Below are 23338 nucleotides of genomic sequence, written 5' to 3' on the forward strand. Positions count from 1 at the left end.
GTGCCAGGAATAAGAGGCTGTGATGATCAGTGACACAGAAACAGCTACCTGATGGTCCTGTTGTGTACACATGGAGGATGTTGCCCTGGAGACCATGTGGCAGCAAGGGCAGTGTTCCTGTTTTCATCCAGATGCTGGGAGCTGCTTGGAGAAGTTCATCCATCAGGGAGGTTAACTGGGGGCTTCATCAGCACTGGCCCTCCTTGTCATGTGGCTTCTTGCTGCCCATGCAGAGCTCCTGGAGGGGAACAACACAGTTACCAAAATACCCCAGTAGAAGAGGAGAGCTGGGCTTTGAGCACTATTTTTTTTGCTTGCAGCCACGTGTGGCTGTGCAAGTCATCTAGGAGTGAGGCCACTAAATCCTCATGGGGGTTTGAGCCTCTTCCTGTTTGCAGCCCTCTGCCCTGCTTACCAGGGTGGTGTCAGAGGGCTGCCTTGGCACAGCATGTCATCCTCCAACAGGGATTAATCCCACTGGATGTGGACATGGCAACGCCTACACCTGAGCTGTCTAGACACCCCTTCTAACAAGCAAAAAGCAAGAGGTGTGGCTAGGGGCTGAGTCATTTTAATTTGACAGCCCAAACAAGCCTGGCTAATCTGCCCTAAAAAGATGCCTGTTTTTTTCCAGCAGCTGCAACAGGAGCCCAGGGTGCCCAGGTTGGATGGAGATCCTGCATTGTAAGGCAAGCTGAATCCTTCTCCCTGGTTCTGTGTTGGCTGTGGCCATGTAATGCATCAACAGATGAGAAAGCTGATTTTGCTCTGTGCTGGTCTCTTTGTCTTCCAGGTCTTCTGCTGTTTCTGGGATTGCAATAGGAACATCCAGCTATCAAGTCAGTGCCCCATCTTGAATTTTTGTATATCCCTCTTTATCCTCTAATGAACTGTACACCTACAGGTGTGCCTCAGTTTGGTCAGTGCAACCAGCTGGGCACAATGCTGAGCAAAGATTGTATCTCCTTTCTCTAGGAAGTCAGACCCTATTGAGAGCTGCCATCAGTTACACACAAACTCCCTAAATTCTTGGTGTCTCCTTTGCCCTAGCATGAGATCATTACCTGTTGTGTGGGGGTTAGTGAAGAAAAGCCCACAGCACCAGGCTTCAAAAAAGAGGTGAGATTCTAAATGACTTTCAAGTGTGTGGCTGGGGCTCTGCTAGCTGTTCTCCAGTTCTGGGCTGCTTCCAGATCCCGGTGATAGGCACAGCATTCAGCAGGAGCTCTAGCAGCCAATACATCAGAGCAGCAGTGTATAAATCAGGAGATGGATGCAAGGAGTCATCAAGGGTGAGGAGCTGGCTTTAGGAGTATGTTTGCAACCATCTGAAACCTGTCCACTGTCTGAGATGTTAAGCCATTTTCTGAGCTTCACATCATTGTGTTGTGTTCTTTCTTTCCATCAAGTTTGCATAAAGAACGAGCCTTTGGGGTAGAACTTTTCTGCCTTTGACACTCCCAACTCATTCTTACAAGTTTATATTTGTTGTTGTTGTTGTTGTTGAGTAACCAGTAATAAATAATCTTTTGGTCAAGACTCTTAAAATGGGTCAGTGCACCTCAAAGCATCTCTGAGTTGTCTGCATCATGAGAGCCATTCCTCCTGATTTAGAATTAGGTGAAGCACTGACATCCTAGGGCATTTTAGAGTGAGACCAAGCAACCAAAAATTTGTGCTCTCTTGTATTTAGGGGGACGTAGCATTCCCTAACAGAAATCCTGCCCACCTGGATGTAGACAAATGAACAAAGTCTGGAACAGTCTAAAAGAAAATACCTCCTCCATCCAAAAAATGTGGGTTAGAAAGGAGACTTTTGCCTTGTGCCTCCTGCTTCAGTTTAGAGGTGATCAAGCAACTTCCTTCTACTGATAAAATGTTTCTGTAAGTGGCAGAAGAAAAATATTGTGGAGAAAAAGAAAAAAACCCTGGCTCTTGAATTCCAAAAATACTGTCTCCTTTCAAAGGAAGATTTATAGGCAAGAAGACAATCTCTCTTACAGAGTTTTTCCTGACACTTGGAGTCCACTCTCTGGAAACAAGCATACAGTCTAAAAATATATTGGAAGAGCAGCTTGGACACAGAGAAAGCAATGACCTGTAGTCCTAAAAAACAGAGAAGCTTTTCAGTAGCTTGAGGCTTGGAACAAGAATCTAAAAGTTATGTAACACCAGTAAAATTTGGGGCATTCTTGTTACCTAAAAAATAACCATTCTTGGCTTCTCACATTAATATCTCTGCTTAGGGATTACGTTAACTGTTTTGTGGGGAAGCTGGATGGAAATCTGCAGCTGTGGTGGTGAGTTTTCTTCAGTGTGTACAGGGTCGGGATGAGTGAGTGGCTGGGTTATTTGAGGGCTGGTGTTCCTGAGCCCTCTTTGTCTGGGATCCAGACAAGCCTTCCTGTTGAGAAACACTGTCCTACTTCTCCAGTGCAAGACAAACAACAGAACTGCTCCTGCTCTAGCAGGACAGTGGAAGCAGTAAACTGTTTCCAGTTAATGCTACGAGCATGGAGTGGCTCCTGGAGCTATCAAAGCAGAGGTAACACACCTCCTTTCTTGCTCTCCTTGGTTTTATTAAGAAAGTTTTGGTTCTTGCAAAATTCTAAGAGATATGGTATGGGCCTTTTGCGAGAAAAATGTTGGATGCCCATGTGCACCTCTGAGGTGGAAACAATGGGTACCACTAGCTCTATTCAAGGACACGACTTCATTTTTTGCATGAGTGGAAAGTATGTAGGAATGCTTAATAGCTTTTCCTAGAACAAAACAATAACCTAAACAAATTGCCCTCTTCCAAAAAAAAAAAAAAACCCAAGCAACAACCCAGCAAAAAAATACCCCAACCAAACAACAAAACAAATAAAGACATATGTATTTCATTAAAAAAAACACCCCAGATTTAAATATATATATGTATGTATTTGTATCTATATAAAATTTTGGAACCAGCATAGAGCAAGGACTTGTTTGTCATGTGATATGGCAGCCCAACAGTGCCTGGTAATGACTTTGCTGCTTTGGTGAGCTGGTCAATTCTCAGCCATGCTCTGAGGAGCACTCTGCTGAGTCCCTTAGCAAGCATTGTCTAGGAAATGGGGAAAGAGGTGCAGAAGATGTTTTTTACACCTTTGAAACTGATAACTTGAATCTGTAAGTTGAGCTGCTTTTTGGAACTGCGTCCAGATTGTCATGGGGCTGCTTAAGAAACTCCAAAATCCCACAGTACCCTCAGTGGTCCTCCCTTTGTCCCACCACAGATGTCCTGCACAGAGGCAAAACCAGATGGATCTGCCTTCAGTGGCTTTTGGTTTTATCCTTCTTTTTGTTTTTATTCTTTATGGTATTCAAACAGCACAGTCTTTTTGTCTCCTGTCACTTATACACCCTTGTGACCATTTAAAGGGGTCCACAGACTGTCCATATTAAAGCATGTGTGTACATAGAACCCATCTGCTGTACTGATGACTAGATGGGCTATTACATGTGCATTTAATAATTGTATCACATGCCTAGTTTTCTCTGTGTGAAAAGCATAGAGGTACCTATCAGCAGATATAAATGCCTACTAAAAGGCTGTGATGTGGTAGAAGGGCTCTTAGCAGGAGATGTGTGGGAAGTAATCTTTGTTATGGCTGTACCAACCTTAACTAGCCCAACTGTGATGATCCCAAGCTGAAGAAACCTTTGTACCACACAGTATTTTCCAGTTAATTATATATATTTGTGCATCTGGGTGTGTGTGTGAGGACAAGTGAGATCATCCATTCCTGTGAGAGTTTTTTTTAACCTATCCAGGATATTTTTCCTCTCACTAGCACCTTTCCAGGAGCTCAACAACAACAATAGGGCCAAGGGCCTTCCCTCTCCTCTGGTGTCTGCAGTCCAGTGTCTGCACTGGGGTGTGGGCTCTCCAAGTCAACTCCAAGGACTGCTCCAGCTTGAGTCTGCTGCATTTCCAGCTCAGATAACATGGAATGTTTCTAGGCCAGCCTGGCTGCTGCCTGGGTTCTTGCCAGAAGTGGGAAGTGGGAACCAGGAAAACAAATACTTCTTTTTTTTTTTTTTTAGTTTGTATGTGTCTGGATATGAAAGGAAAATGACAGAGAAAAACTCTAGATTTTGAGTCATCTGGCATCCCTTGGTGATGTGCAGTCAAGGGTCTAGCTCACCTTTAATTCAAACAAATTGTTCTAAAGTTATATTTCATAAAAATTCTATTTTAGCGCTTGCTTAGAAGTCTAGGAGTTAGTTTTGGTTGATTTTTATAAGGTGGGTTGGTCTGTGTAGGGTTTTTTCTTTTTGAAAATTGCACTATTATTTTCTCCTTCCCGTATTTTCTTGGATCAGAAGGTTCACTGAGATGCCAAACTGTGGCTGGCTACAGCTCCAGCACATCTTGTAACCAGGCAGGCCATGGCATGCCAGAGTGGTGGAGTGTGGTATGTACAGTCCAGGAAAGATGTGACAGATGAACACTGCTGATAATGTTCCCCACTCCGGATCTTCTACTAAAATCCCCTTCTTCCAGGTAGGTTAACTCTTGAGACAGTGATATAATGAGCACCTGAAGAAAACAGATGCCTACAGACACCCACCATCAGAGCAATATTTCTAAGTGTAGAGCTGGGCAAGAGAAGAAATGTGAGTTACACTTTCCTAGCAGGGGGACCATCATTTCTGCCCAGTTTCTGTGTAATTTCAGGCACTGTGCTGGCTGGGATCTGCATTCTGTTCCTGCTTTCACAAGGAGTATGAGGAACACCTAGCAGCACCACCACAGCTTGGTTTTCTTCAACACAAGGTATGACAGCCCCAAAATACACCCCTCTGCCCTTGGTCAGAAAGGGCATTCACAGTCCTCCCACTCTTCCCATCACCATCTCCCCCTTTTCACACCCAGAAAACACAAAGTGTTGTGCAATGCCTGCAAAGCTTACACAGCATTGGCCGGGCCTTGAAAAGGTACTTTACTTGGTTTGGGGGATATAAACAGGGATTTAGGGATATCATCTTATGTTTAAAACTTTGCTTTGGGTAAGGTGCCATGTACCAGTGTGATCCTACAGCCCTGACCAACAGGCCAGCCCACAAAGGAAGGAGGCAAGCTGGAATATGGGATTGTGAGTTCTTAACCTGCAAGAGGCGGTCTGTGCAGGGGTGTTATTGCTGAGTATAACACACCCTTCCTAAGGAAGCTTCACTCTTGTCTAATGAAGTCTTTACCTTGTGAGAGGCAATGAAAGCTGATTGCTGTACTCATCAGGCTCGTGGCTTCCTTTGGAGTCTCTTTCACCCCCCAAATGTTGATAACATCAATCTGGATGGAAAGAGAGACTGTAGGGATGGTCTGAATATCAGGATTACTCACCTGCCCTGGAGGATTGATCTTCCTCCTGCTCTCCTGAGCAGTAGCAGGACTCTCTTGGTGAAGCTCCATTCCTGTTTTTACAAGAGGAGGTAAAAGCAGTTTCCAAAATCTGGATAGAAAGTGCACTTACAGCTCTCCTTTCTTTAAAATAACTAGTGGAGGAAAAGGAAAAGAAGCACAATGATCATCACTGTGTTGAAAATAAAAATCTCCAGGATATCCTGGACTTGGGTTAGAAAGACAGTGTTTCTTCACCTGGCATTGGACAGGCTCAGGCCAGGCTCTAGGATGAATCCTTCATTTGGAATAGAAGCCTGTTTTATCAGGAACAAACTCCATAAATAAGTTTCACAAATCATGAATGAAACTCGACGAGCTTTGCCTGGCACAGCCCAAAGATGAAAAAGACAGGACAGATTACCAGAAGCAGTATAAATTCAGATAATTGTGTTTTTCTGGAAAAGAAAGGAGAGAAGGAAACACTTGTTAGTTTGTCATTGTGAAGTGAAGCACTGCCTTGTCAATAGAGCCTCTGGTATAGGGAAACTAGACCCCTGTTTGTAATTCGCAAGCATTTATTAATATATATATATATTTGTTCTTACGACACAAAATCTTCACATTAAGATCCAGCCCTTTCTATTCACCCTCTTAATTATCTGATTGTGTCCATTTCTATGGCACTGGCTGTTGCACATAGTCCATCCATCCTTGCATCTGTGCTGGAGAGCAAAGTTACTAACAGATAAGATCAGTTATTGCACAGATTTACTGCACTTTATCTGTTCTGCTGTACCCAGCCACATGCATGCCCTCATCCAGCAGCCTTCAAAAGGCAGCCTGTGCCATGTTCAGCAAGGACTTAACCTCCTTCCCTGGTCCCAGCTGGAAAAAGGGAAGTTACCTTATTCTAAGTGTGCTCTAAAATTCCACCCTCACTCACCTTGCGGTAACTTGCTCGTGTAGTCATGGCCTTAAGGCTTTGCTTTAGTATCCATGGCCACGACATCTAAGCATTTTTATGGTACAGCACACACTAAACATTAATTTCAAATTATTGAGAGTATTTTCATGACTCAACAACTTTCTAATGACTATGTACCTTGTTAAAGTCTTGCAGTTCTTTAATAACAAAGTTTTCCCTGATCCCTTGGCATTCAAGCATACTGTATAACTGAAAAGAAGTGCATAGCTGAAGTGGGTTTTTAGGACACTCGATTTAAAGTGAGCCCAAGGCAGGAAAGGACTCTTTGAACATCTCCAGAGTGGACACTCCCAGAGCTGTCTGTGTACAGTTTGAATTAATTATTCTCTTCATGGAATTCGTACAAAATGTCCCTCAGGCTCTTTTTGACTGCCTTGCTGCCCTTTTGTGATAATCCCTTGCTATCCACTGGGCTTTCTGTGGTCCTAAACTTAACATACAAAGCCATTTTAATCTAGGGGCTAGGGTGTGAATAAATGCAGGGAATGTCTCTCAACATGACTTTGTGTTTGTGAACCTTTCTCCAACTTGATTAGGACTTTGTGTTTGTGAACCTTTCTCCAACTTGATTAGAAATGCTCAGACTTTCTTATAAGCTGCCTTTAAGCATCCTCCTGTGACATAGCTGCAGTCAGAAGGATTTCTTCTGCCATGGGTCACACAAGACAGCAAGCAGCCAGGAGCAAATGGGAAGGTTGGAGGCAGACTAGAGGCTTAGGACATGGATCCTCTGGTCTCTGGTCTTCAGTGCCCCACATAAAATGACCTTGGACATGTCTCCTTGCCACCCTTGGGTAATGCAGGTGTGACAGAGCCATGCTGTCTGCCTTTGCTGGGCTCAGCTAAACCTTTTAGCTGGGGTTTCAAAGCACCTCAGGGAGATGGGTTCCCAGCCCTCCAATAATTTTAAACGGGGACACAGGTGCCTCTAGGGTTCTTGAAAAACTCAGCCCTAAATGTTTTATGAAAAGGATATAAAGGGCCAGAAGGAGGATTTTGTTCACATTAGATGTGACAAGTCCTTTGGATGGAGGAAATTCAGTGAAGAATTGCAAAGATCCTCTGCAACAAGGCCCACAACCTCCAGTCCGTAATGATCATCAGCAGAGAGCACACAGCACAACTGCTTTGTACCCAAATGCCACTTTGGTCAGGCAGCAGACAGCAGCAGCTTACCTGCTTTGCAAGAGCCTCACTGAGCTCCTCCTGGCAGCTGGGCTGCTTCTGAGAATCTGAAAGATGTACGACTCTAGTTGTTTCATCATTTAAACATCAGTTGAGAAACAACTTCTGCTAGAGTTACGAAAAAACAACCAACCAAAACAAAACCACAAACAAAACAACCAAAACAAAAACCAAGCACCAAAGCCAATAAACCAATGTAACCAGCTTAGAGCTGCTGTTTGGGGTGAGTCAGTGTCCTTGGGCACTGCCAGCCGTGCTCCAGCTGTGCTGGAGACCACACTGGCAGGTTTTCTGGCTCAGGTCTCGATGCTGCCTGGTTCAAGGCTTGCACAGGGATCCTACAGAGACCCACTACAAGCTAGACTGGAATAAAGGCTGGCTTAGAGGCAACATCAGCTAGCTTGTGAGGGACAAAACACTTCCAAGCAGCAGCAGCCCTACCACTGCACAGGACCCCACATTAATTCAGTGGCTCCTGCTGTGACACAGAAATGCTGGTCTCAGATGTTCTGGGCCCATGAGAGCTGTGGCTGGTCAGTTTGGGTCACAGGTAACATGACCAGCATTCTGTCAGGCCATCATCCTTCTTATTTCAATGTAAACACTTCCCACCTGTCCCAAATATGCATGCCATTCTCCAAGACTCTCCAGCATTGCTTGCATTGGCAGAACTTTATTCTCTGCTCCCGCTCCCTGTGCCGCATCTGTTCCCATCACAGCTGTGGCCACCCTGTTCTGGCTGCTGACACCCTGCCCCCCCTTCCCCTCCAAACCACCTCCCCTTCCAAGATCAAAATACTCTGTTTTTATTTATTTACCCTGCAGCTGTCAGTGTTGTGTCTGGATGACTGCACTGCAACGTGGACGGACACAGGACACACGATATGTGGAAAATCCTTAAAACTGCAATCCTGGTAGTAACCAACATACATACTATCAACAAATGTATCCCATGGCCCCCTGCACATTTGAAAATAACAGGTCCAGGTGACGGAACAAATGACGTTGGAGGCTGGTACGAGGTCCTGGCCCAAACCAGAGCTGCATTTGCCTGTGGTAAGGGAGAAGACTCAGGGCTGGAGATAGCAGCTATCCCAGGGCTGCCCACCCCAATGGTTTTTGGCACTGTACAGAAATACACAAGGCAGAGATGTGGCTCTGAGATATCAGTGCTCTGTTTTCTTTCTCCCCCTCTCATGCTGCTTTTTGAGATGAAGGGAAACTCTCTCAAATGTCTCAAGGTGGAAGATGCTGTTGAGGAACAGGAAGCATCTGGGATGGTGCATGGTGGCAAGGAAAGGCAGAGCCTGGAATGAGTTTGATTTTCTTCTGTTTGCTGATTTCAAGCTCATTAGCCAAACAATGGCTTTGGAGGTGAAGCCTCAGCCCTGTTCAGCACCTTATAAAGACAGGATGGTACATGGGCTCACCAGTGGCCTCTCACTCCTACATCAGTGTTTAGGAAAGTAAGTTAACATTCCAGCAAACTCCAGCTAGCAGGGTACCCAACACCCTGTGGCTCTGTATGCAGAATATTCAGTTGGTTGCTTTGGAAGGCTGTTGGGTCCTCATGGCCACTTGGAACCAGGGATGGCTCAGCTGGCTCAGGTCAGCAGCAATTGATTTTTTCAGTATGATACCATTTTATAGCAAACCACTCTGCAACCTCTACCCCACCAAAATGGAAAAGCCTTCTAAAGAATAGCTGTAGTCTGCCCACTGCTTAAAGATGCTGACCTGAGTTTCAGCTACACCATACCCAGGGCTGTGGTTTCCTGAGCATGAGGAGCTGGGTGCAGCCAAAGGCAGCATTCCCTGCAAACCCAGGTGTTCTCTCCCATTGGCAGTTGTGATTCAGGCTGAGGTAGGACACACACCACAGCACTTGGGTGTGTGGCTGCAAACCAGGTCTTCTTCTGCTGTCAGCCAGTGCCTCAGGCAGTGCTCAGGGTCACAGGCCCTGCACTTTCCTCTGTACCTTCTCAGTCTGCAGGAAGAAAGAGGCATCATTCTCCTCATGTAGCACCAGGATGATGTTAAAAACGGCTGGCATGGAAAAAGGATTATCTTCGTTTTTCTCCTTCCCTAAGAATAGCTGGGTTTTAGGCCTGTTTAAAATCAAAACAAGTAAACTAATGCCCAGTTGAGGAAGAAGCTGGTAGCAGCACTGTGGCCAGGTCACAGGTGCCCATGGTCAACTTTCAATCTGCTAAGCATCACCTGCCTTTTCACTGGTACCTTCCCAAGTTCTGCAAGGCAATGAGCAGGTACTTCAACAAGAACCATGCTGGAACCTCTCTCTGGCCACCAGGACATGCTTTTAGCATCCAGGTTTTTGGGAAAGGGGACAGAGATGAGCAGGTGGGCTGTGGCAAATGATTCCAGGTTGGTGTCACAGAAGCTTCAGGATGTCTGGAATCTGGGAATATGGGAGTGGGATTGGGAGCTTGAATTAAGGGGTGTGTTCAGTGGGGATACGCCAGCTCCAGGCATCAAACCCTCACTGTGACAGTCAATTGTGTTGTCACACTGCTCTCTCTTCAGCCAGGGAGGGGTGTGCAGGACCCTGAGGGCTGCAGAAGGCACTGGGAGAACAGAACCTGTGTCACAACTTTACTGCCATGCATGCTTCAATCTCTGCAGCTAATGCAGCTCATTGAGACCCACAGCCCAAGCCATAGCCTTCCTCCTTTCCCACCTTTGCCCTCCCAACCACCAGGCTCTGCCTCCTTTTCCCATTGTGGGCCAGTGAAAAGAGACACATGCAGATGATGAGAGATGGGAGAGAGATGATTTTTTTCTGACAAATTCACTCCTTTTCCACCTGGTGTTGGTTCCTTTCTCAAAATCATCCTTTGAGAAGACCTAACCCCTTCCAAAAGGTGAAGGAGGCTGAGATCTACGTTGATATTTATCTATTATTGTTCTGAAGTGTATGTAAGTGATGAAAACAGCTACAGACAGCCTAGCAGGTTAGGCAGAAATAGATTGCCTGGAACTACAGGCACATCCCAGCAGTAAAATTTCTAGTCCTTGAGATGCAGCTAAACTAGTAGCCAGGAGCCTGCTGGCTGTTCAGAGATTGATGTTAATGACCTGCTATGCAAAAGCATCTCTTCCAGGACAGAATCTTCTTCCCCCCAGTGCAGCACACGCAGCTCCTGCTGCCTTCCACCCAGAAGTGGCTGCATGTCTGATTCTGGCCATGTACACAGCAGTTTGTCAAGCATGCCAAGACTCTCCAGCATGCAAGGCATTACAGAAATGCAAGACAGGATCTGAGCTATGACAAGCAGAGTGCACGGCATCATATTCCACTGTGCAGAAGGGGAAATAGGGATGCAAAATATGTTCTTGAGCTGAATAAGCCATTTCAATAAAATAAGGACTGAGGTGTGCTTTTTCCTCCAAATTGAAGCCAAAATAAGACCATAATGCCTCTCACATTGTTCTGTCACAGTTAACTCATGAAATTACCCCACCTCCATTGCCACCACCTATTTTCTAGTGTAGGAGTTTAATTTATCATTCCAATCACTGTAAAACACCCAAAAATTAGGGCAAAGCAAACAGGAAATCTTGTAGCTGGACTGCAGCAGGGTGAGTAACTTCAATACTCAGCGCACTGTACAACCTCTGACCCCAGTGATTACTTTTAATTTCTCTTTTGACCTTTTGTTAATTGGACTTGCTCTGTGAGAAAGCATTTCAGATGTGAACATTTTTTAGGTCTTCTTGCTGCTTCATGATTTGTGGTTAGTTTCTAGCTGGAGAAACCCAGAGAAAAGTATCTCTGGTTAGCCCAGTGTAATCTAATCTAGTCCAGCTGCAGCCCCTGAGCAACAAATTGCAACACCTAAAGATTTTTCAAGCCAAGTAGCACCTCATCACATCCAGTCACTGCTTCCACCTGGAGCAAAGGGAAGATGGGAGCCCCAGCAAGAGGATGATGTGTTTGGGCTTAGAGTCCATCCATGGGAGAGAGACTCCCCAATGCAAATCAGAGCCAGACACTATCTCTGCTCTTTAGCAGGAGTTGCAATAGTGTCAGCGAGGGAGTGTGAGCTCTCCATCCTTTGCTGGTTACATGGTGAGTCTGTGAAGCCTCATGCCTGCAGGGACTGTTCAGCAGCATCTGCAATCTCTGTTTCTTTCTGCTGTGGGATGGGCTGGTGGCTCCAGTGCTGGCCATGGGGAGGGGCTTGAGGAGGGTGATGGCTTTCCTGTGCTCTGTAGGGTCTATGTGGCTCCTGAAAACCAAGCAGTCAGCAGCACCAGTGTGCACCAGAATCTCAGCTTGCACAGCCTGGGGCTCTCATTAGCCTCACCAGCGTAGGTGGCACTGGGTGTGCAGAGAGGACAGCTGGCTCTGTGTGCAGCAGTAACCCAAGAGTTCACACCACTTCTCAGGAAGGATTTGCTGAGCTCTCTGTTATGTGTCTGTGTAGCTCTGGACAGCTCAAAGCTGCTTTGGCCACCCGTGCATCAGCTGTGCTCAATGCCTAGAGTTGTTTGGAGATGTTTGATTGTCAAAACATTTTGGTGTCAAGGGCCTCTCCACACCCTCTGGTGCGATGTGATCCCTGGCTCACAGACTGAGCAGGACTGTTTGGGAGCCCATCCCAGTTCTATTTAGACCCACAGTGAGGGTAAGAGACCAGTGTCAAAACTCTACCTGATGTGACACTTATCTGGATGGGTGAGGTGCTGGGTATGCAAAATCTGAAGCAAAGCACAAGTGTCTGAGCTCATTCATCCACTGCGGGACTGAACTGAGGATGGCAGAGCCCAGACCTTCCTGTCTCACCAGGGCCTGGTGTTCATGAAAAACCAGAGAGGCTGTTTCTTGTTGTGGGGATTCATTCCCTCTGCTTTAGTTTTTTAAGATCTTTGGTCTGGGCTTGCCACAGGTTTTAGTGCCTGGTGCTCGACCACAGCTCAGTGAGCCAGGTTCAGCTGTTGTCATGTTGGGCTTGGGAGCTGTTCAGCTCCTCATGTGCACTCCAGAAGAGGAGCTTGCAGTGGAGCAAAATCTGCTTCCACACCCAATTCCTGGATAGGATTGGCTGCACTGTGCTCAGGGTGCAGTCCACCCAAGGAACAAGTGGCAAAAGCTGCCGTGTCTCGGGCTCTGGGCTCTGTCCTCTCCAGTATGTGGTGTTGCAAAGGGGCACAGGCAGCAGCTGCTGACATTCCAGAGTGCCCAGCTCCATAACTAACCTGGCAATCTCCCTGCTGGTCCCCATTGGGTGCTCATTGGGTTATCACAGCCATCAGCAGCCCCAAGGACTGGCAGCAGCAGCAGGGTGACTCACCTGGCCTGGCCCTCTTTGCACTAAATCTTGCTATCAAGATGATAATCTACCGGTAATTTTTGCTCCAGCTGAGAGCTGTAGACCTGCTCTCACGCATCCTGCTCTCCCTGTAGGCAGAAAGCTTCCCCCCAAATTACCCCACCCTTGCTCAGTGTACCCACAGCCTCTGGCCACTCTCCAGCACATTGTCTGGTTTGGAAACCAAAAACCTCTGCCCTAGTACCTAATTTCAGGAATTAGGCTCTGGAGGCCAGCGAGGTGCCGTGGAGAGATTCAGACAAGTGCATTTTTGTGGAGGTTGCAGTGCTGAGGCCATCCATCATTCAGCCAGGGAGGCGGTGCCCACACTGCCCTGCTGAGCACAGTTAACGCTGAGCAGCTTTTCCCTAAAGTTTCCTCCGGGACCTGGAATGCCCAGACAAGGACATGGCACAGCAGTGGAAGAAGCCATTAGACCTTCAGCAGCTCCAGAGCACAGACCACAAGCTGTGAAGTGCAGACGTGCGTTGCTGCACTAGTAACAAGCACAGGTCATGACTGTGTGTCCTGCTCTCTTCTCTACTCCTCCTGTCACCTGTTTAGCCCCCTTTTCTTTCTCCCCTGTCTCTCCTGTGTGATGATATATGTGATACAGGGGCTTTGTTCAAAGAGGATGCTGCACTACAGTGCAGGGCTGAGAACTGACAGCTGATTTCATGCAGGACTGAACAACTCTCACTCCAGTCTTCCTTGGCACAGTAGAGGTGCTGAGAGAAACTTTCTGAAATTTGTAACTGATTTCCCTGCTCTGACTTTGGGGTTTGGGGTCTTTGTGAAAAAAGAGCCGGGCATGCACATCTAGACCCTACTGAACAATCACTGGCATTTAAGAAAAAAAGAATAAGAAATTAAATGGGTTTTTTGCTTCTCCTGATTTCTGGGAGGAGCTCCACATTGGAGTTACCAGTTTTAGAGGTAAATGTCCTTGGAAAGGGAGTCTGAGTCATCTCCTCTGCTAGAAAATGAGCAGTGCTGAAGCTATGCCTCCAGCCCTGTAGTGACACTTCCAGGGATGGTGAGAGGCCCATGGGAAAGCTTTCTGCTGGAGATAGGCAGAGATTTCTCTGTGCCCAGAGGAGAAGCATCCCTTATCCATAGGGCTATCAGAGCTACCAGCAAAGCTGAAAGGTCTGACTGATATTATGAGAGCATCTTGGGGCTGGGTTAGAAACCTCTGGGGTTTATCTGAGCTGGGACTGTGAGGAACCTTAATGATGTGTTTCTGTTTCACAGCTACTAGAGATAGAGGAAAGCAAGTATCCCCTTCATATGTGAATCCACAGATCAGGAGTAAAGATAAGGATGATGTGAATGATCTCTTCCTGCACATCCCCTTCCTGTGGGCCCCTCTGATCTAATTTACATTATTATTTATTTCAGGGTGACCAGTGTCCCACCTTGCCTTGGAGGTCAATGGAAGTTCACTTGTCAACTTCATGCACAGGATTTCAACCCATGTCTGTGATCAGTGATGAAATGAAATTCACAGCTTGGAATAATTTATCCAGCATACCCAATCAAACACAAACATCCTTTGTGCTTGAAAATGAATCAGGGCTGGAGGCAGCTAGCCTGCTGCAGAGGTTTGTGATAGATTAATGAGCTGAGAACAAGCTGCCACCTCCACCCCCATCATCAGTGACTTTGCAGTCTGAGGAAAGGGTCGTTGAGCTGGAGGTGAAGGATATACACTCACTCGGATAAGTGTTGCAGTGGGAGGTGAGAAATAAGAGCTTCAAGTGGAGGAGGGGAAAAAAAAAAAGACAAGCACTGTCCTCTGTTAAGCAGGGTACAGTTTAGACAGAGCCTGACAGTCTTCTGGCAGGAGGGTCAGAGCAGGAGCAGCCCTGTGCTTGCAGCACCTGTTATTGAATGCTACCCGCAGGTACCAGGGCAGCACAGCCCGTGATTCTCTGACTTCTTCCAGTCACGTGGGAAGGTCAGGGACCTGTGAGACTAAAGGAGATGATGAAACAGCTGACAAGGCCTGCCCTCAGTGAGATGCAGTAACACCAATGCAGAAGGGATCATATTCCAGAGGCTTCTTGGACGTAAAGATGAAAATAAAGTCTGAATTTGAGTGTCACAACTCAGTGATTTTTAATTGGGAAATTAATGTTACTTATGCTTTCCTTTCTTTTTCCTTTAACATGCCAGCTCTGGAACTGTAACAGAGGGTCCAGGCTGTGACAGTGACATGCTTCTCCTGGTGCAGAGTGGCTGCAGCATCAGCTGAGCTGAGCTGTCGGGTCAGGGTGGCAGGGTGATGAGCCTGTGGTTCAGCTGGGGAATGGTTGTGCATTAGGCCAGGGCCAGTCAGCCACTTGCACTTCTCTGCCCTCATCTCAATACTCACTAACATCAAAGTGAAATTTCAGTTCCCAGATTAGCAAAGAAAAGTTTGAAAGGGTGAAATGTGTATTGCCTGAAAGTGAAGAAGCCAGAAAGCAAAGCCAACCTTTAAGTGATCGTTTTGAATACACATTATTTGTGATTGTGGGGGGTTTTTAATGACTGGGGCAAGCCACACTTCAGAGAGACTTTGTGATATGAGGCTTTTATAAGTGATGAGCTGACACTGTAGTTTTGACAACCAAAGAAGATGAAAGAGACATTTCACAGCTGAGACCGTGGGTTGAGCTGGTGCCTAGTGAGGGAAGGATTTTTGAATTTGGTGCTACTCATGTGCCATGTGCTCAAACACAAGAATACTGCACTGTTGGGCAGCTGGCAGGAGAAGCTGCTACCAAAGGCAGAGCTGGGGAGCCCGCTAGGTCTCCACTCTGACAGTACTGCATTTTTGGGCTGTCTTCTAAAGCCTCCTTTATCAGCATGTGCTGGGGGTCCACAACTGCAAAAGGCAGGGGGAAAAGCTGTGCTGATCCCGCTGACTGGCTGGGGCCAGAATCTCCAGCCTGCAGACTCAGATGAAAAAAGCTGGTGTGAAGTTTTCTTTCCAAAGGCAGCAGGCAAATTAAGCTGATTTCATAATTGAAAGCAGCTTCTGGGGTGCTCTAATTATGCATCTTCCAGGCGCTACTTCTGAAATTCCAAACCCACATGGTCTGAGTGACAAGAGTAGCTCCAGCCTCTTGCTCCCTGCCAGATGTTGTGTCCTTTCACACCAGCCCTGGAGTGGTACTCTGGAGGGATGGCTTTGCCCTGACTCCTGTAACATCTCTTTATATCCAAAGAGGGAGAAGGAAGCTTCCAAGTGACACAACTTGGGGCCATCCTGTGCAGGGCCAAAAACTAGCCCTGCACAGGATGGCAGGGCTAGTTCATGGTCCTCCTGAGCCCTTTCATGTCAGGATACTCAATGATTCTATGAAGCTGCAGTACCAGCCACTGAATGGACTCTGGTAGCTGTGGGAACCAGGCACCTCTCCTGCTCCCTTGAACCAGCTTCTGGAAGCACATCCCTGTGAAATGACAAGAGCCTCATCACTGGAGCCCAGCTCTTGCACACAGTGCTGGCTCTCTTAAAGCACTGTCCTCTCTGTTCTTTTGCAAGGAAATGTGAAGATTCATTTTTAAGTCACATCTAACTAAAAAAAAAAGAAAAAAGGAAGTGGTTAGGGGCATATGCACTAATGAACTGTAAAGGATATAGTCTAAAATTTTCAGATGTTTCGAAAGCAGCCCTGCAAAAAACAAATACTTCACAGAAATCTCTTTGACTTCTAGGTTGTTTCCTACGTGTTGGTGCTAAACCAGAAACTCCTTCAGCTGAGGATCTTTTCACCATCCTCCCACCCCCCCCCACTGCTTTCTAACCGCTGACAGTGGGTGAAAATATTCACGTTTCAGTCCAATACCTTTATATGCATTTCACACTGGGTTTTTTCCATTCCCCTGGGGTTGGGCAGGCCATGATTATCACTCTAATAGAGTTAATTAAGAGCCTTGAGGCCCTGACGTTTTGTTTTCTTTGGGACCAGACTTATGGCTTGGGCCTCTGAGCTACCTGCTCTGCCCCATCCCTTTCCTTAGAAAAACAGCCAGGCAAAATCTGGCAACCTGCTCTTCAGGAGCTGTGTGCACCCTCTGGCCTGAGCTGGTGCTACAGGATCAGATACAGATGTCTCCTATCCTGTGGCTAAGGTAAGCTCCCTGGAAAGGAACAACATGTGCTGATCCTTAACTGTGAATTGGACAATAGCTCAAAGAAATAAATTTACCCTAGGAAGTGAATCAGCAAGACAAGACATGTCCCCAAGAAGTCCATCTCCGGGATTGGTTTGATGCTGGCAGAGCAGCACTCTGCTCAGAGAGCAGGTGAAGGCCATCAGGTGGGGGCTGTACTCACTTATCCTTAGCACCTGGGAGAACCATCCCCCAAAGGGAGCTTTTCCACTCGCCCCAGCCTTGCTCAATGGGAATTGCTGAGATCAATTAAGGACTTTTTTTTGTAATAAATTCAAGAGCATAGGGTCACTCCCAAATGTGGAATAAAATAATAAAACACTTTCATGTGGGAATTTTGCTGTCCTCCGGAGAGTTATAGAGATCAAAGGCTTAAAACAGTGTCTAATTGCAGGTGAGGTTATTCCTGTGAAACAATTAGCCCGCGTGCGTGCGTGTGAAAATGGAGAGGGTGCGTTGCTAGCAAACTGAACTGTGTGCTGTGAAACTGCCTCAGTTTTGGGGAGTGTTAACTATTCCCTTGCTGGGTTATGGTTCTTTCAAGTGACCAGTTTGAGTCCATGACGTCTGAGTATCCCACTGGCTCCTGTCCCCTTTCTCAGCTCGTAACTGGAATACGAGTGCAAAGAGCATGCACAGGACATAAACTATGGGGGAAAATGAGAACACACTGGTGTGGTGTTCTGGAGAGGAAACCATGTCCTTTAGCTTGTGAAAGCTCTTAATGTAGCAAAGAGGAAAATGGAAATTTGAAAGATTAAAATCTGGGGCCCTGAAGCCTTTGTCTCAAATCTTCACAGGACTGTTCACTAACTTAAAGGATGAGAGTAAACTGTAACTATAAGTTAAACAGAGAAACATACAAAACCAGGGTGAGAACAGTTTTACATCAAACTGAAGGCTCCTGAGGAGGGGCTCTGAGCAGGACAGTCAACCCTAGCTTGGTTACTGCTTCTGTGGAAACTATGATGAATGGTGGAAAAAAACTGTCCTTAAGAGTAGCAAGGGGGGGCTTCAAAGGGAGGGAGTTGAGCTGGTAACTGACCAACAAAATAGCCTTGGGAATTCCTGTCTGAGAAATGTGAGTCTGGAAAGGATGAGCAAAGCTGAACAGGACAGCCCTTGGATGCAGGGTAGCCAATGTTCAGGACACAGCCTGGGGCTGCCACTTGGTGAACCCTGTCTGGTCAGAGGAACAAACCAAACATCACCAGTGAGGAGTAGAAACCAGGACCTGATGTTTTCAAGGGTCATGGCTTGATCCAGGCTCTTTTGTTTCCACCTCAAGTAGAGGAGAGGCTGAAAAAGCCAGGCAGAAGGAACAGGAACTTGAGGGACAAGGAGTAGTTCTGTGTCAAAGCAAAGTGAAAGGCTCTGCTTAAGAGAGTTCTTGAGGTAGTAGAGAATTGTGAAGAAGTGATGAAATGGCAAATAATGAAGAAAATGCCCCTATTTTCCCATTGCTTCTCTTTCAAATGAGAGAGATGCTCAGTGAAGAGGTTATCAACAAGCAGGTTTTCAACAGCTTGAAAGTAACCAAAGCAAAGTCATCTGTTAACTTTTAGGCAATTGATTGTTTTTTTCTTTTTGTTAGTATCTATGAACTCTGCAGACTGATAAACTATGAAAAGGCTACTGACATACATCTGAGCCTCAGGGGCCTATAGGCCTGTAAGAGGGCTAGTAGTCACATTGTGTAGTCATTTGAGGTTTTTGTTTAGAGACAGAAAGAAAAAGCCTGTATCCTTGTTCCCTCCCGGACTTTTGAGGTTCTACTTCACATCCTTATAAAGTCTGAGGCAAAACACTTGTCCTGCAAACTTTGGAACATGGCTGTGGCTGCCACTTAACCCCTCTTTTCATGACAGGTATCTCCTCTCCTCCCTGCACCAATGGCCTAATTGCATGCATGAGTGTTGACACAGGGTAGAAAGAAGAAAGTCTTTAGTGAAGCAATTAGTTGCTGCCATTGCAGGCCCTGCCACAAGATAATTGAGCACCATTAAGTAATGTTTGGTTCTGAAATGTAGCAATTATCTTGGTAATTGCAAGGATGTTCCTTGAATTCTAACCCGTTTTTATTGAGTGTTGAGTGTTTCTGCTGCCATCCAAGCTGCTGGAGCACCTGGTGTGAGACAGCAGAGAAGGAAAGAAGCATGTTCTCTGGGAGAGCCTGCCAAGAGTGATAATTTGGTGATGCTTTTCGTGTTGCAAGCACCTGATATTGAGCTGGCTTTACCCTGCTCTAGCCAAGACCTCTCAGCCTGGGCAGGGAGAGAGCTTGCCCTTCCTAAGACCAAAGCAGAACTGGGGTGGTGGAGCCTGGGATGGCATTTGACCTTGCCAGGTCTCTGTCTCCTTTCAAATGTGTAAGTCATTTCTGCACAGCTCCAAGCTCACATCTGGTCTTGAAGGTTTGCAGCCCAAGGCCTCTCCTCTGCCAGGAGTGGAGATCCGAGCTCCAAGGGGAGGGCATTGGCCACTAGAGGGTAGCACAATTAAAAGCATAAGGAAGTCTCATTTCTAGGAGTGGATCCGGCTGTGCCGAGGATGCACAGCAGGGATGGTGAGACCTCTGCACGCCCCGTGGGCACACAGTGCCCCCAGGCTGCCCGTGGGTGGGGCAGTGCAGGACCAGAAGCAAACTCATGGCGAGGAGAGGACTTTCCACAATGGATCAGGAGCACGTGGCAGCAGAAGCAGAGCAGGGCTCCCAGTGCTGCTGCTCCTCTTCCTGGCCACCATCCTCACTGCTCCCTCTTCACCAGAGTCCAGGCTCCCAAAGAAGCCTTTTGGTTTGGCTCTACTGTTGGTTTAGTGTAATTTCTTGGTCTGTGGCTCTGACTCCAAGATTAGAGCTGGGATACCACCGTGCCAGATGGCCAATACCAAGGTCTTTCTCCCTTATGTGGGTTAACACATCTATATAAGATTTCTTGGGTTAAAAATAAAGGGTACGTATTGTTCTTCTCTTGGCCTTTGCTGGCATGTACAAAGTGCCATGCACACTACCAGATAAGAACACAAACACTTTTTAGCATTCCACTCTTGTATGAATGGAGATAAATTGGTGGTGGGTCACAGAAGAAGAAAGGTTTTAATTTTACAGTGTGCTTCTGGATCCAAAGGTCAGAGTGGAGCCATCCTCCCTTGAACAAAATCCCCACCACAACATTGTATTAACATGATACTTAAAAATGCAGCTGCGCTCTCGGGTTAAAGTCCTGGCTCTACAGAGAGCACACTCTGGCAGGATCAGTTTCAAGGATGGAGAAATGTGGTGTCTGACGCACTCTGAAATGTCTGTGCCCTGATCTGCTGTGCAGCAATGCATCAGGCACGTCTTGAACCATGGGCTCTGCCAGCTGCCAGCACAGGCACAGAGGGGTAGTGGGGATGGTAATGTAGCTAATTGGGGGGATGGAGAAGGCAAATGCTTTCCTTATACTCGTGTGGCTCATTAGAGCAATTGCATAGCACTGGCAGTGTGAAAGAGCTTTTTCTCTTCTAGGGTATTTGTAGCATGCCAAGAAGCCTTGTTGCTTCATGGGGGGCATGATGATGTTTCCTCTCAGTGTTAGGGGCAGCACTGGGCCACGAGCAGGTGCATTGCAATAGCACAGTGCAGTGTTATGACACTGCTGTGAAAGAATCCCAGTGACTCAAGGTAGGAGTTTCTCATTGCATAGAAAAGGGCCAATTTGAAACTGATCCTCACTAGCTGCAGGACATCACCACTGTAGCAGCAAGACATAAGAGCACAGAGTGCTTTTTTAATTGTGAATATACCCTTGTAACTCATGGGGCAAAACTGTGGTCTTTGTGCTGTGTCTGCCCATTTTAAACCAAAATGTTTATTCACATTAACCTGATGGGTCTCAATGTTTAGACTGAGACCCATCAGGTTAATGCATCTTCAGAGGCCATTGCTGGTCAGCTGACACCAAGGAAAATTTAATCTGTTTTTCCCAGAGTACCCTGAATGTGAAGTGAATCCTTGCCCACTCACACGCACACACACCAGTTAACCTCCAAGAATTCTTGCAGTATTTCCCCTTTTGGATGGGTTTTATACCATTCTGATCTCAGATGCATAATTCCCTTGGAGCAGTGAGGGAAGTCATGTGCAACCCCCAGCTTGTTGTTTTACAGGCTGCAGGGTGACCTGGGGCTCTTGAGTTTGTGCTTTGGAGAGCACTCTGTGTGTGTGTGTGTTACAGTCATGTCTACAGTGAGGGTCATTGCCTTCTGGAAGAAAGGTCTCTTTCCTAGAAACAAGGGCAAGGTGAAAATGGACCTTAGATGTACCAGCTCCTTAGAAACTGAGCAGCACATTTCCCCTGTGCCTTCCCTGGTAGCCTCCAGCCCCCCTATGCCTCTTGCTGCATTGCTCTGGGCTGGTATGTGGGCAGGGCTGGCCAGCAAAGACTGGGAAGCTCTGGAGTGCCCTGCAGAAGGAAATGAACATTCACCAGCTGGAAGCAGAGGTGTGAACTTTTCCCCTGGGACATTGGAAGGACGAGCAAGTACAGTAGTGTGTTGAGTTGTGTGTGTTGGCTTTTTCCTTGTTACCTTAGGCAACAAACAGATCTCTCCTAAGCCCTTGGGTGGCCTGGTCTGGGCTCTGTGTTCAGCATGGCACACACTGCTTCCCTGGCCTGACCCTGACCCTGGAGAGCAACGGGAGGAAGATGACTGGGAGGGGGAGAGCACTGGGGCTATTTTTGCTCCCATATCACTATCTAGTTAGACTCCAAGATGCTGTCCTTCACCGCTGTCTGCTGCCTCACTTGCTCTGTGGCTCTCAAGTGTTTATCACTGACAGGCTGTGAGCAGATGGACTGGCAAGAAGAGATAAATTTGACCCAAGAAGATGTCACTTGAGGAACAGCTGAGGCTAGTGTTTCACCAGATGTCCCAGCTTTAACCCATTAGCAACTTCAAGGAACTCAGCATTGTCAGTGTCTTAAACACGCTCCATTACCATACAGTCAGGGCACAAAGGCTATTGTTACAATTTGCACAATAAGCAGATATTCCAAGTTTTTCCAAGGGGATTGCCATGAACTAGAGCCCAGTAGGGGCATGCAGTGGTGCTGTGTACCATGGTTAATGGTGTGCTCTACAACCTTGGCTCAAACAGCTAGAGTTAGTCAAAATGTTACCCCTTTAGTGCTAAATGAGTCCAGCAGACACCACGTTATGGCAACACTGACAGATGCTCTCAAAGGCATCCATGTGATTGGGGTACTGGTTTTCCCCTTCGTGGTCTGAATTGGGTGTCCCAAGAGGCACTGCTGCTTCTGCTGCCAGATTAAATGTGCAAGCATGTGCCTGGTGGCAGTGTACCTCACGCTGTGTCAATGTGGGCTGTTCGTCACCAGACTGTGCCTAGAAAATACTGCAGAGCAGTGAATGAGCCTGTGTGGGTGGGTGAATATGCATAGCCACTGACCTAGAAGGTAGAGAGCACTTTCCAGCCCTCTGGATGGAGAGAACACACAGCACAGAGCAGGGATGGCTTTGCATTTCACCCCCTGTGTCTGTAGCTCTGCCTCTGTGGTCCTCCAGGAAGGGCTCTCATCTGCTTCTCAGATAAATCTAACAAACCACATTTAAACTGGTGAAAGGAAGTTGTGGCTGTAAGGTCGTTCCTGAGTGTAGAGATGTGAGATTTCTAGATATTTGAACCAGTGAGACAATCTGGTTGTAGCCTGATCATGGGAGTATCTCCCACAAGGACAGTATCTCCCAGCTTACACCAATGGCTTTCTCCTGGTTTGTTGGAGATGAATTTAACACTGGTTTTGTTGGTGTGGCAGCTCCTGCACTGGGACAGTATTCAGGGTGGCAGGAACACAGGCAAGTGTCTGTCACTTCTCCATGTACCCCTTCTTGCTGTCAGTCTTGTCAAGACCTGAGCATCTTGGGGTTTTTTCCTATGTGAAGTTTGAAAAATACAAAATACCAGGTTTGCAGCACCTTGTGGTAAACCCCAGCTTGTCACCTTTAGCTCTGATGAATTCATTACTGTGTACACTCCCAAATGACACAGCCAGAAAGCCCAGGGGAAACTGAGCACCTTTTCACTTGCTGGTGTTATTTAATGGATGTTTTTTTACTCCAGGCAAAATTGACTCTAATCAAATTGCCCTTTTCAAATTAATTGCCTTGTTCAAGGCTTGATCTGTGAGGTGGAAGAACAACTCTCACTTTATCTGAGAGAGTGAGGGAGTGTTTGGCACTGTGTGAGCCTATTTCGAATGCAGCACTTCTCTTGCTGGGTCTCCACTG

At 46.8% G+C, this 23338-nt stretch overlaps 2 long non-coding RNA genes across 5 annotated transcripts in view; both read left to right on the forward strand.

The window, feature by feature from the left end:
- The window catches only part of LOC108961911 (uncharacterized), a 72168-nt gene extending 71483 nt beyond the window's left edge, over positions 1–685 (forward strand). For 2 of the 3 annotated variants that reach the window (XR_001990323.3, XR_007778292.1), the window contains one exon: positions 635–685. This is a non-coding gene — a long non-coding RNA (uncharacterized LOC108961911). The remainder of the gene's footprint in view (positions 1–634) is intronic. The other variant, XR_007778293.1, reaches the window with a different exon arrangement.
- Positions 686–853: 168 nt separating this feature from the next.
- Positions 854–23338, forward strand: part of LOC127059935 (uncharacterized) — a 64788-nt gene continuing 42303 nt past the window's right edge. The window contains exons 1-3 of one of the 2 annotated variants that reach the window (XR_007778290.1): positions 854–4807; positions 8370–8600; positions 14279–15002. This is a non-coding gene — a long non-coding RNA (uncharacterized LOC127059935). Of the gene's footprint in view, positions 4808–8369; positions 8601–14278; positions 15003–23338 lie in introns of those variants that run through there. The other variant, XR_007778291.1, reaches the window with a different exon arrangement.

Source organism: Serinus canaria, chromosome 9 (genome assembly GCF_022539315.1).
Source record: "Serinus canaria isolate serCan28SL12 chromosome 9, serCan2020, whole genome shotgun sequence".
NCBI lineage: Eukaryota > Metazoa > Chordata > Aves > Passeriformes > Fringillidae > Serinus > Serinus canaria.